Below are 12,450 nucleotides of genomic sequence, written 5' to 3' on the forward strand. Positions count from 1 at the left end.
TCCTAGGTGACCATCACTGGAAACCTAGGTAGACTGGCAAAGTTTTTAGACATACATCATGTCGCAGAATACAGATTGAAGTCCAGGTCATCTGTTGAGGTGAAACCTCACACAGGAGTAGAAAGAGACTTCTGACATTTTATGGAGAGACAGACAGCCTAAGATTAAAGTCAGGAGAGCCCATCATCCTGAAATCAAGCTCTGGTTTTCATATGCCTATAGGCAGTATAACTAAGGATGAAGAACTCTGTAATTATTGGATAAAATCATGACCCCATGATATTGAGGAGGGCTTTATCACCAGTTTGAACAGGTCCAGGATTTCAGCCATCATGCTGTGTTAGAGTACTTGTTCTTAAAGAAACTCAAAAAATCCCCACCAAAACCCACAAGCAATCCCCATCCACCTGCACCCTCCCCCCCCAGACCCCCCCCGTCCCCCAACTCTAACAAATAAAACAACCCTGAGACACAGGTAAATTGAATAATTATCTCATGGAATAAATCTAAACCCATGTCCACATGGCAGAAGTAAGAATTGACTAGAGTTTTGCTATCTTGTTTCAAAAACACTGGGAAGTGTTCCTCATAACTCTTGATAGTGCAGAAGTTATTGCATTTCTCATGAATAACTAAACAGATTATAAATACTTTCACTTTGATATTCATAGACTGATACCAAAATACTATAAGATTCCCTGAGTTTCCTGTTTCCCATGACTTCCATCTGAAATCTTTCTTAGTGAACTTTGAGAAGGGGATTTTTTTTGCTCTCCTAGTTTCTGTGAAAATGAATGTATCCAAAACCAGAATTCATACCAATATTTAGAGACTATTTTGTTGTTCTTCCAATATTTTTTTTCTTTTCTTCCCATGCTTATTTGGGAATTATCTTTCTTCTTTTGTTCATATTCTGATGCACTTTTTTGCCTTGCTTAGAAGTCCAGGTTTTACCATCTTTGTATAAAGGTCTTCAAATACTTGTAAATTATTATGACCCAGTTTATTTGCTTTTAGTTGTCATCTCTTCATCCATTATGATGATAAGTTTTGTTTTGAGTGCTTTTTTTTTTTTTTAAATACATATAATATCTTGAAAACATTCATTTCAGTTATTCTGAGGTCTGGTGGAACTAACTGAATTAAGCCACAGAAGGTTAATACAGAACATTAAATCCTTAAAATTAGTTAAATGATACATGAAAACTTATTTTAATTAGTAAACCAATATTTTTCTAGTATGCTATATCAATCTTCCAAATAGCAGTAAAATAAGAAGAAAATAAAAAAAATTTACACAATGTGCAGACAATGCAGACTAACAAAGTTGTAACAGATGATGGTGTGTTTTGGTTTGGTAGGGTTTTTTATTATTTTTATTTATTTTTAAATACACATGTGTGGACCTTATCTAAGAGGCAACATGTAAAGATGTAGACTGGAAAAAGAACCAGGGATCACAGAGTAACTGAATGGGGTTGTTCAGTATAATGACTACAGTGAAAGCAGACTTTTCAGAAGTATGACTTGCTGGCATGACACTCTACAGAAACAAACTCACCTTTAGATTTTACCTGCCTCTTGGAAATAGCTTGAATGACTTGCATAAGCAGCCAGCATTTTGGATTACTAGCTGCTTACAAGTGGCACTCACTAGAGATGGTACTGGGCTTAGAAGTGTTTTTGTCATAAAACTAGACAAGGCAGAAGGTGCACTCTCATCAAGTTCAGTGTGGGAAGGTTGTTGATACATGGAAGGAGAGCAGAGTTGCTGCTTAGAGGGACATAAGCACAGTGGAATACCAGATCAACAGCAACATCATGAGATAGACAAATGAGGAGCCTGGCCCCTGGCAAAGAGCAACCCCATGCATTGCAAAGTAAAGGCCAGGCACAGACTGATCTGGTATTCAAAGAGAACCCAAGAGTCCTGGCAGAAAGCAAGCTGAACAAGAATCAGTAGCGAGGTTTTGCTGCAACGATGACTGTGTGCTTACTGGGCTGCAAAGAGCGAGCACTGCAATGGACCAAGGGAATGGGTTATTCCTCTCCTCATGGCACTGGTGAGGCTGCATCTGAAATGCACACTGATGGTTTTTCGCCTGCCCATAGGAGAAATAGTTTCTCAGTAGAAATACTGGCAAACAGGAGAGTCCTGTAATGGGTCACCAAGATGGGGATTGGAGCACATGATGTATGAACTGAGGCTGAGGGAACTGAGCTTGTTTAGACTAGAAAAGAGATGATAAGGAGAAACTAGTTACGGTCTATCTAAGAGGACAGAGGAGATTGCAAGACTCTGCTCAGACAAGTAGAGCAAAAGGTTGAGGTGACAGTCATGAGTAACAGCAAGAGAAAGTATGTTGGATATAAAGAAAAAACATCTAAATAATGAAAGCAGTTAAGCATGGAAGCAAGGGTCCAGGGAACCTGTGGATTCTCCAACCCTGAAGATTTGCAAGACAAGTAGAAAAACCTCATCTACCTTTAAAATTAGCCTTTCTTTGAGAAGGAGCTTGTAGTTGATATCTCCAGAAGTAATTTCCAGCATAACTTTTCCTAAGATTCCAAGACCATACTTCAGAACTGCTTTACCACCACAGCACAGAGGACACTTAGGGTTTCACTGAAGTGGCCAAGTTTTCCCCCTGCTCCATGTTGCTAATATAACTATAGAAGATTCACAAAAAAAATTGTGTCAGGCTTACCACTTGATTTATTAGCAAACATTATCTGTGTTAGACCCAAAGTGCAACCTAAATAATGTGGCTGTGCCAATGAACGCTGCTTCTAGGTACATAACCTACATTAAGGAGGCCTGTCTCCATAACTTCCACCTCATGTTCAAAAGCTGTCTTACAGTTTTTGCAAAATAGGTTGTCACTACATACTCTCCTGTCTACTATGTTAAGGGGTAGAACATATGCCAAAATAACAAGAGCGAGTAGGTTGAAGTTTTTCAGGAAGAGTAACTACCTTTAAAAAAAGTTTAGCGTAGATTAAGGAGAGTTATAGATCACTCGACAATTGCTTCTGCAGAACATTCATTATTTCTTAGAAGCATGCCAAGATAGCGTTCTTAATGGCACCTGATGCAAGACTGGAAAAAACCCTATCCTGTTGATAGAACCAGTGAGCAGAGAAAAGTATCCTTAAGATGTAGGTTTCATATCTATTTTGAAGTGGGTGTGGTAGAACAAAAAAATTCCAGTAATTACTTAAAAATAAAGGTGATGTTTAGGAAACAACATGGTACTGATTGACATGGGCAGATCACTCCCAACAGCTTCTGTGGTAAAAATGGAATAACACTCCCTTCTCCAGAAGGGAGGGATGATTGAAAAATGATTGAAATAGACACTGTACAGAAGTTTTGAAGATGCAAAATACTACTTTGTTAAGCTATCACAACATCAAGTTTTCCTTTTAAGGTATTGACATCAAAGCTATATAAGGGTTTAACTAGCATTGGTATAACTATTTTGAAATTAACATGCAGTCGGTAGAATTTAAAATTTACCCTTACAAGAAAAAAAAAAAAGACTGGGACCTAATTTATTCACTACATAGATTATAAGACTGAAGATCAAGCCTTAAAATTTCTTCACACAACACAGACTCTCACCAGTCAAGACAGAACATGTCAATGGGTTTTCATCACATTTTCTTTTAAAGTTAAAACAAACAAATATTCCAGAAGGCAGTTACCTCAATAAGTAGTGAGAGACCATATTACTATCATAAAGACATGTGACAAGCTATCACCTCTTTCTCTCTCTCTCTGATTTTGGGGGAGGGAAAAATGGCAGAAGTTTATAATACATTTAGGTCCAATCTCAGCAAAAATTTCTATTTATTTTTGAACTAAAATATCAACTTGGCCTTTCTGAGAAAAAAAAATGCAGAGGGCAGGTAATACACCCACAAAGAGAAAAGTTACATGATGAAAGTTTGCATTTCAAACAACAAGAACTATGTTAAATGGAGCATTCATTTATTCTTTTTATTTTCCCCTACTCTCCCCTCCACATCCACTTCCTTGCAGGCATGGGAATTTTATTTTCTTATTTATTGTTTCAAAATTATGTCCTTGACCTTTTTTTGTAATAGAGTCAATCTGAAATCAATATTACTTTTTTTTTTAATACCAAAATACATAAACAATGAAGAAAAAAAATTAAGCACTAGGCTTACATTTGGGATCAGGTCTTTTGCTCTTATACTTCCTATCTTTTTTCAACAAAGTATCAAAGTAGCTGCTTGTGTTGAGGTTTTGAGCTTGGGTAGGTGGTTTTTTGTTGGTCTGTTTTTAAGCAGGGAAGTCCCGAAGTCTCACAATTATGGGAGCACAGCACTAAGGGGAAATTATCAAACCCTGAAGTTCAAACCATTAATCTACATAAATCCACTGCCAGGGAAGCTGTGGTGAGAGGCCAAAGAGAGGCTCCATGCCTCCGCGTGGAGGGATATGAAAGATCCCGGCAGATTGCTCCAGTGCCAGAGCTGCAAAGCGCACATCAGGCAGAACACGTGTGAGCAGCACCTCGCAGAAAGGAAACATCACAGAGTTTCTTCCTTTGATATTCACAGCCAACTTTATCTATGGGGGGAAATAATCAGAGTTATAATGGTGTGCCAAAGTACAAGGCCATTATCCCACATTGGCTACAGCTTATCACAAGTAGATACCCACATAGGACTCAGATGTTATCCATATTATTCTCAATGTCGCTTAAATGGTTAAGGATTTCAATAAAAAAAGAACACCAAACCAAAGTTTAGATTTCTTTCATATGCTAAGAAACCAGGCTTGGGACTAGAAATAGCAGGTCTGGTGTTTTCTACCTCTCCCCCTCCGTCTCCCCTCCCTAATTATTTATTGACCCCAGAATTCAGTCATTTCACAACAGTGCGCAGAAGCATTATCATCTATTTAATTTTTAAAAGGTACAACTTCAGGTGCCCTATGCTGAACTCCATGGTAATGTGACATCCTGTAACTTCAGAGCTTGCAAGACCAAGATAATAGATGAAGCAAGCAAGATAAAGAACATAAGTGGATGTGTAGAAAGAAGAGGAAACATTTTTTATTTAGTGACAAGGACTGTAATAAGTTTTATTCTGCATGTATTTGGCCTGCATATTCTAATCATAATTTACTCAGAGATTTGTGTTGGAAATCCACATCTGGACTTTGTCCATTCAGCTGCATTGTTACTTGCTCTGCTGTTTATTCCAAATTTATTTTCACATAGCTCTGTAGAGTGCTTCCTCTTCCCAAGGGATTTGTTCCTACCAGATGGTATTTACATGTCCATCTCATGCCTAGATTTCAGTAGTTTCTCCACAACTCTATTTTCAAGTGTCAGAAACAAAGTTTAAATATACTACCACACAGAGTTACATTCACGTTACAGGATTCTGAAGCAGAAGGGGAAAAGTGAAGTTACTACAGTTTTCAAATAAGAAAAATGCACTGTGATTACATGCTGGAGTGGAGAGAAATTTTCTAATGTTTCATATGTCCCTTGTGATGACACTTTCAGGTGTTTGTAGCTTCTATCCCAGGACATTTTATTCTATCTGTTCTTGCTAGAAAAGATCTTGCAGTCTAATCAGAATATACCTGCTGTGATCCCAAGACTAAAGAGGTCATCAAGCATATGATGTTTCTTTTGAGACTAAACACCTTGCCACAAGCCTGAAAGAATCTATATTTTTCTAAAGCTTTAGAAAAGTCACAACAGATTAGAAGAATACTAATTAGTGCTGTTAACGGGTCTTAAAGTTTAGGTTCCTTGCCAGCAAGATTTAAGGTAAATATTTTTAAGATAGCTATTTTGAGTCCTTCCAAGTATACAACTGCAACAAAAATGTAACCCTGGAGAAGGAGAGGAACTTGTTCAGAAAAGAAATGCAATAAGCATTTTCAGCAATAATTTTTGAGAAGATTCAGCTGTTGGTATTTATTTGTTTTTTATTAGTCTTAAACCTTGTTATACATATCCTGCCAAATATCTATCTTGCATTACTTTCATGTAGCAATTCAAGGATATAAATTTATAGCTACATTGGATATTAAAAACATGCATATTGGAGTGAAATTTAATAGGGCCCAGATCTTCAGGTCTTAGTAAAATAGACTATTCCAACATAAAATATGTTTATACTTTGTCTTGATGTTAGCACTTCTTTCATCCAATCGGCTTCTCAAGTGTCAGTCATGCAAGATACAAGAAGTAGCCTGTTTTACTCATATCTGTTAAATTCCAGTTGGATAGCGCTATTTTCCAGTGGAGTTTTAAACATATCTACCAGTATGTTATGAGAAGGCAATCAAAACATTAACCACTTTAAGATAAAGTTATTAAACACCTTGGAAAGTCACACAAGAAAATTGGATTAAAAAAAAGCCATCTATACAAGCCTTAACAACAAGCAAACACACTGGGAAAAGCTCCAGCAGCATAAAAAAAAAAAATTATGCCGAGACATTAAAATGCCCTCTTACAATGTTAAGACAAGGTTTAAGAATCAAACCAAGATGACTTTATCCTTATGCCCAGCCCTACTGTGGCTCCTTATCTGCATTTCCATAGAACAGCTTAAATCCTCCAGTCCTGTGTGTAATGGAAAACAAAAATGATACCCAGTGCTTAGCCAGCACACTGCAATCACTGCTTGTTTGTCAGGACATAAAGAGCATTTCCAAGACACCCACTGACACCTGACAGATAACAATAACTGCAGTAAATGTTAGACAGTACCTGACACTCCAGCTCCCAGATATAGATCCTAACTGCTGTAGCTCTTGCATGAATAGTGTTACTTTTAATCACACACTGGTCATTTTTACAACTTCCTTTTTTAAAACATTTACCTATGGCTATTGAAAACAATCAGCATTGCAAAAGCTATGGCAGATTAGCATCTCTCATACAATAACAATGCACAACATGCTCTGATCCTGTTAATCTTTTGATATTGGGTAGGCAGTTTTGTTATTTGAACACCAACCTAACCATTCTTTGCCAGCCAATTACCACCAGTTACCCTCAACCAAAACCTGCAATTCTGCAAGTGGTAAGTAACAGGTAAGTAAGCAACTACTAGTGTTCTGGCAAATTCTTTAAAAAAATACATATTTGATAAATTCTGAAGGAATATCTAAACCAAGTTGTCCTCAGCATCTGCCCCACCCCCACAAGCTTCTTGTTTCTGGCCAACACTGTAGAACGCAGTAGCAGTCAAAGTAGAGATGTGATTCTTCCCCTCCAGGACCACACTGACATACCATAACTACTAGACAAGAAAGTCCTCTTTCATATAGTGACTTTATTATTTCATTCCATTAGTAGTGCTTTCATGGGAAGACAGAAGCTGCTAATCACATCGATGTCATCACAGCCCACCTCCCTTCCGTTAAGAACTGCTCTACCTGCAGTTGCCATTACCATATCAAATTAAAATGGGAATGGTTATAACCAAAGTCAAAATATAGGTTTTTATTTTCCATCTATACCAGAAACAAGTGAAGTAGCTCTTACCAATAACAGTTTCATAGTCTTTAGAGAAAGATGATAAAAGACAAAGTCATGAATGACTTAAAAATGGATTTTTTTTTCCTTCTAACAATGCAATACTTGTTTCTTGCCTTTTAGTTGACATCTCTTTATACTGTTGTGCTCTGCAGAACAACAGAGCTAGTTGTAGAAATGAAATGAGTCACCAACAACACGTGACTTGGGGCATGTAAGGCAGAACTGACTATATCACTTTGTCTCAGCTGCCAAAGGGTGTAACAAAATCATGTTTGTTTACTGCTTGAATTCAAAATTTTTGCTGTTGATCTAAACATACTTTTCCTTTTTAAAGTAAGACATTATGTAACATGCAAAGTTGCTCATAACTTACCAGTACTAACTTACAGTTTGGTTAGCCCTAATGTGTTCATGATACAAGACACTGTTCATGTATTGATTAATCATCTCATAATATGGACATGACAGATGGTCCTGCTAGAGCAGCAGGTAAAGATTAGTTCCTCCGTGTAAAACCAGGTTGGCTGTTATGGCGACACAGTTTTGTGATTCAAGATATATTAATCTTAAACTGGAACTGCATTTCTCCTTCTCTCCTAGAGCTCTGATCATTACATACCTACATAGGTGGGCAGGTAGCTGGAAACCCAGTTTTTATTGCATTTCTTTCCTTGCTGACCTTCTTCCTACTCTTTCAGTAAGTCACCCTGGAAATAAAAGTTATAACTAAACTGGAGTATTTTTCTCATCTATTGTGGTTAAAAGGTTAACTATCATCTTTCAAATCTTTCTAGGCTCACTCCCCTTCAGTGTCAGAGCACATGCCTGTTATACACTGTCCATTACACAGTGGCAGCCTGAGGCATTCCCACTCATATGAGGTACTGGATTAGAAAAAAAAAAACAAAACAGAAATGTGAGAAATATTTTTGTCTAACTCGTAAATTGGAAACTAAGTGCTCTTGATCAGGAAGAAGAAAGTAGTTTGAGCAGAAATTAAATATCCAAAGGGAAATTTGTGTTCCCAGTCAGGCCATGCCTATAAGAAGTGTCCATTGCTCTCAGAGTCAAGATTTCTATCCCAAGTCCAATAATCTGTGAGCAACAGTGCTCACAACTGTTTCTCCCAGTACTACCTGATTATTAAAATCTTAAATTCTTAAAATCATCCTGAGATTGACTCTATAATGTTGAGACGAGTGGTGTTAAATGATCTACCAAACACTGGTATTCCTTCTTCCTCAAAGAATTCTAGCACAGCAATTCTTTGTCAAAGGGGCAAAACACGGATGGTCCCACACCAAAGCTTTTGCAGAGCAGCTCTGTCAGTTAAGGTTCAGCTGAATTTTAAGTGATGTTTGTACATGTATTCCCCCAGCTCTAGTTAAAAAGAGATAATTGTGTTGAAAAGGTATTCTTGTGAAGTTGTACCAGATGATGTCTGGGAATCATCTGTCATCATTGCCATCTTATCATGCTGACAATATGAGAAATCACCATTCTTCTTGTCCTCTTGTCCTCAAGTTAAACTTCTAACTTCATAATCTTTTCTCAGTCAAAATAAATCAGTTTTTGAAGTTACCAAAAGTCTCAAGGCTCAGATTTAACCATCAAATAATGCAGAAAAGAATTATCTGTGATTCAGACATGAACACAGAACTGAACACCTTTCAGTTCAAGCTGCACAAATTGTGATAGTGAGGAGGTAACCTTCTAAGCTCCAGTAACTAGTTATAGGCATGCTTTATAGGCATGCTTTTTGCCACCTCCTACTCTTAAATACAGTAGTAGGACACTAAGATAATGTGTCACATTTTGCAGGCTGTGTGGTCTAGGAGCATCCAGAGTGAGTTACCACAGCTCAGCTGGTAGGCACTTACTAAGCTGCATTAATGCACTTCTGTAAGACTGTATGACCATATCCAAGCTGTCAGAAAGAACATAGTTCTTTATGACAGTGACTCTTTCAATTTATATTTTTCATATTATCCACCAGGTATGTAGGTCTTTTTACAAATATGAAATATTTGCATTTATTACTACAAACCTTACCCTCATGAAATTTCACATCTAACTAAATGCCTAGAACAAAGCAGCTGGTAAGTTTGATACATACAAGAGATCAATAAGAAGGATCATTTCTACTGAAGTCTGTTTCAACATGTCTTCCAGCAGATACAGGTACAAACATATGACTTGAATGTATTAGAAGGAAATAAATACTTCCAAGATGCTCCTGCATATTGGTGCTTATGATACTTGCTGTTGAGATTCATTGTAGAAGGGCCTTAAAAACCATTTTCTTGCAAAACAGCATTTTGGTCACTAACTTAAAAAGCTTCAGAAGCAAAATAACATAACTCCATTTAGTTTGGCAAATCACACCAACTTACATCAGACGTTATTCTGATCAGATGATATTATGTACATTATATTCCACTAAGACGCTGGAAAATGAAACATCCAAAGAGTCAATATTTCTTGACTGACAATAGTATAGTCATTCATAAAATACAGACATGGCCAGAAAAAAAAAAAAAATTGTATCAGCTATAAAGAAAATATCAACATAGAAAGTTATGAAGCTCTGGGTTATGATTCCTTAATGAAGGCTCAAGGTTTGTATTGAATTATTAGATACAGCATTGAAGTGTAAAAGCTTAAAAAACCCAACCCAGCTGGGAGCTCTTATTCCTTTGTCATCATGCCCGCCCCCCCTCCAGTTTCTCTGCACAGCTCTCCCTTCTAGATGAGATTGGGTTAATTAAATAGGCCAACCTCTAAGAGCATGTTCATTTACAAACACTACTAATTAAGAAATAGATGCTTAAATTTCTTCAGAAGTAGACATGTTTTAGTTACAAATCTGTGTTTGTTTTAATGCTTAAGCATTTGTTCTAACAGTACTCTGAAGACAAGTCACTTAAACTATATTTAAAACCTAAGAAACAGCAGAACATGTGTGCCAGTCTCACTTTCTCTAGCTGGCAGCAGTCAGTCAGTCACAAGCAAAAAGAAAAGAGAAAAAGAGAAATTATGAATTTCAGAAGGGAGACCTATACTTTTGCTTCAGCTAGGAGCAGGGACAGAATTGTTTCATACCACAGGGTCAATGAGTAAACAGCTCCTGACTTTTCACATGGCAGGCGGGGGGGGAGGAATGAAAAGGAAACCCCTTTTCTCTCCTCCCAAACAGATTTACCTGTCCCCACCTTTCTTATATTTTGCAGACTACTTCGAAGTAACTCCTGTATTGTTACTGGCATGGAAGCAGTTCAAGACCGGAGTTGACAGTAGCTTTAAGAGCCTCGAACAAGAAAGTAGAACACTGACATCGAGTGGCAAGATTCCTGCAATACACTTCTGAAAGTCCCTGTTAGAAACTTCAGCAGCCCATTTTTAAGGCCTGTGAAACTTTTAATTCTTAACTCTAACCTATTAATGTTTAAAGCAGAATGCATAAAGTGGAAACACTACTTTGTCTTATTTGTGTTTGCACCTTCAATGTTTCATTAGAAATTATTCTTAAATGAAGTTAAGACAAAAAAAAAGAAAAAAAAAGAATAAAACACATAGTCACAGTTCACACTAGGAACAGCCTTAACTAACAACTTAAAAAAGACCAAGACCAGAACCTAGCCAGTTTTTGAAGCATTTATAAAGCCTTCTCTTCTGAACACTTCATAACACCTCTGAAGTTGTAGAAAAGTCATGTGCAATGGTAAAAAAGGACATGTAAGCCACTTGTATAATCTACCAAATCCTTCTTCCCTCTTAGGAAGCTAACAATGAGTTGAAGTTCAGGAGAGTTTAATTATTTTACTTAAGTGCCTTTCAGTCCTGGAGAAGAGTCATCTTTGAGTGACACATATCACTATTAATAGAACTCTCAAGTTTGTGAATGATGTTTAGCACTGCTGTAAGCTTGGTCTTAAAACACACGCACACACTGAACTATTTTACAAAGACTTTCCTGTTCTTTAAACAGTTTTGTCTACAAAATGAGATACAGGTTTACTATTTTCAGTCTGTTTTTTTTCTAGGAAATATTCCATAGAATTAACTGCTTCTAGTCTTCTGTCAGATACGTAGCCAGTTTGACAAGAGCCATACTTATGGCTTGAAATCTGCTAAGACATCAAAATATTCAGATAATACCCAAGTGGGTAGTTAGTGACAGAAGAAAGATGGCTTATACTTCCTAGGACTGCAGCATCATACTGTGCCCAAGGAATGGTAATGCATAAGGGACTTCCATTATTTGACAGCACAGGAGATGAAAGCAGTTTATTCATTAAGTTCACAGGTCCTGGGCAAGGTATTTTCTGGGTAGTTCACAGCATGCACACAGCTGGATTTTGAGTGCTGTGAAAACCATATTTGCTAGTGAGGAATCTTCTTTGCTCTCCCCAGTATCACCACCTTACTAGCTGCAAACTCTAAAATTTAACCTGTGCTTTCTGGAGGGCATGTACACAAGCCATTGTAAGGAAAGGGGGAAAAAAAGGGCTTTAAAAAATAAAATAAAGGAGTACTTCACTAATACCTTTCTGAACAGCAATGGGGACAGGAGAGAAAAGTGAAATAGATTAATGAGAATGTGACATTAAGAGACACATGTCATGTCTTTGGCTTCATGCTAGAAAGCTTATTTCATTCATTGCATTATGGCATGCCATGCCTTTGCTATTTGTCAGTATAATCCAAGACAAAGAATTACCTTTAGAGAATTCACATACAGCATGAAACAAATAGAATATTCCTGCGTCCCAACCAGCTATACTGTGTGTGCATATATGTGTATATATAATATAGAGTTATTTCTTCTCTACAGTGCTATTTCCTCCTAAGAATCAGAAAGCCATTTATTGCATAGTTGCCCGTGTTTCTCACATCCCTACAATTTTCC

The sequence above is a fragment of the Buteo buteo genome, chromosome 1, assembly GCF_964188355.1.
Source record: "Buteo buteo chromosome 1, bButBut1.hap1.1, whole genome shotgun sequence".
Classification (NCBI taxonomy): domain Eukaryota; kingdom Metazoa; phylum Chordata; class Aves; order Accipitriformes; family Accipitridae; genus Buteo; species Buteo buteo.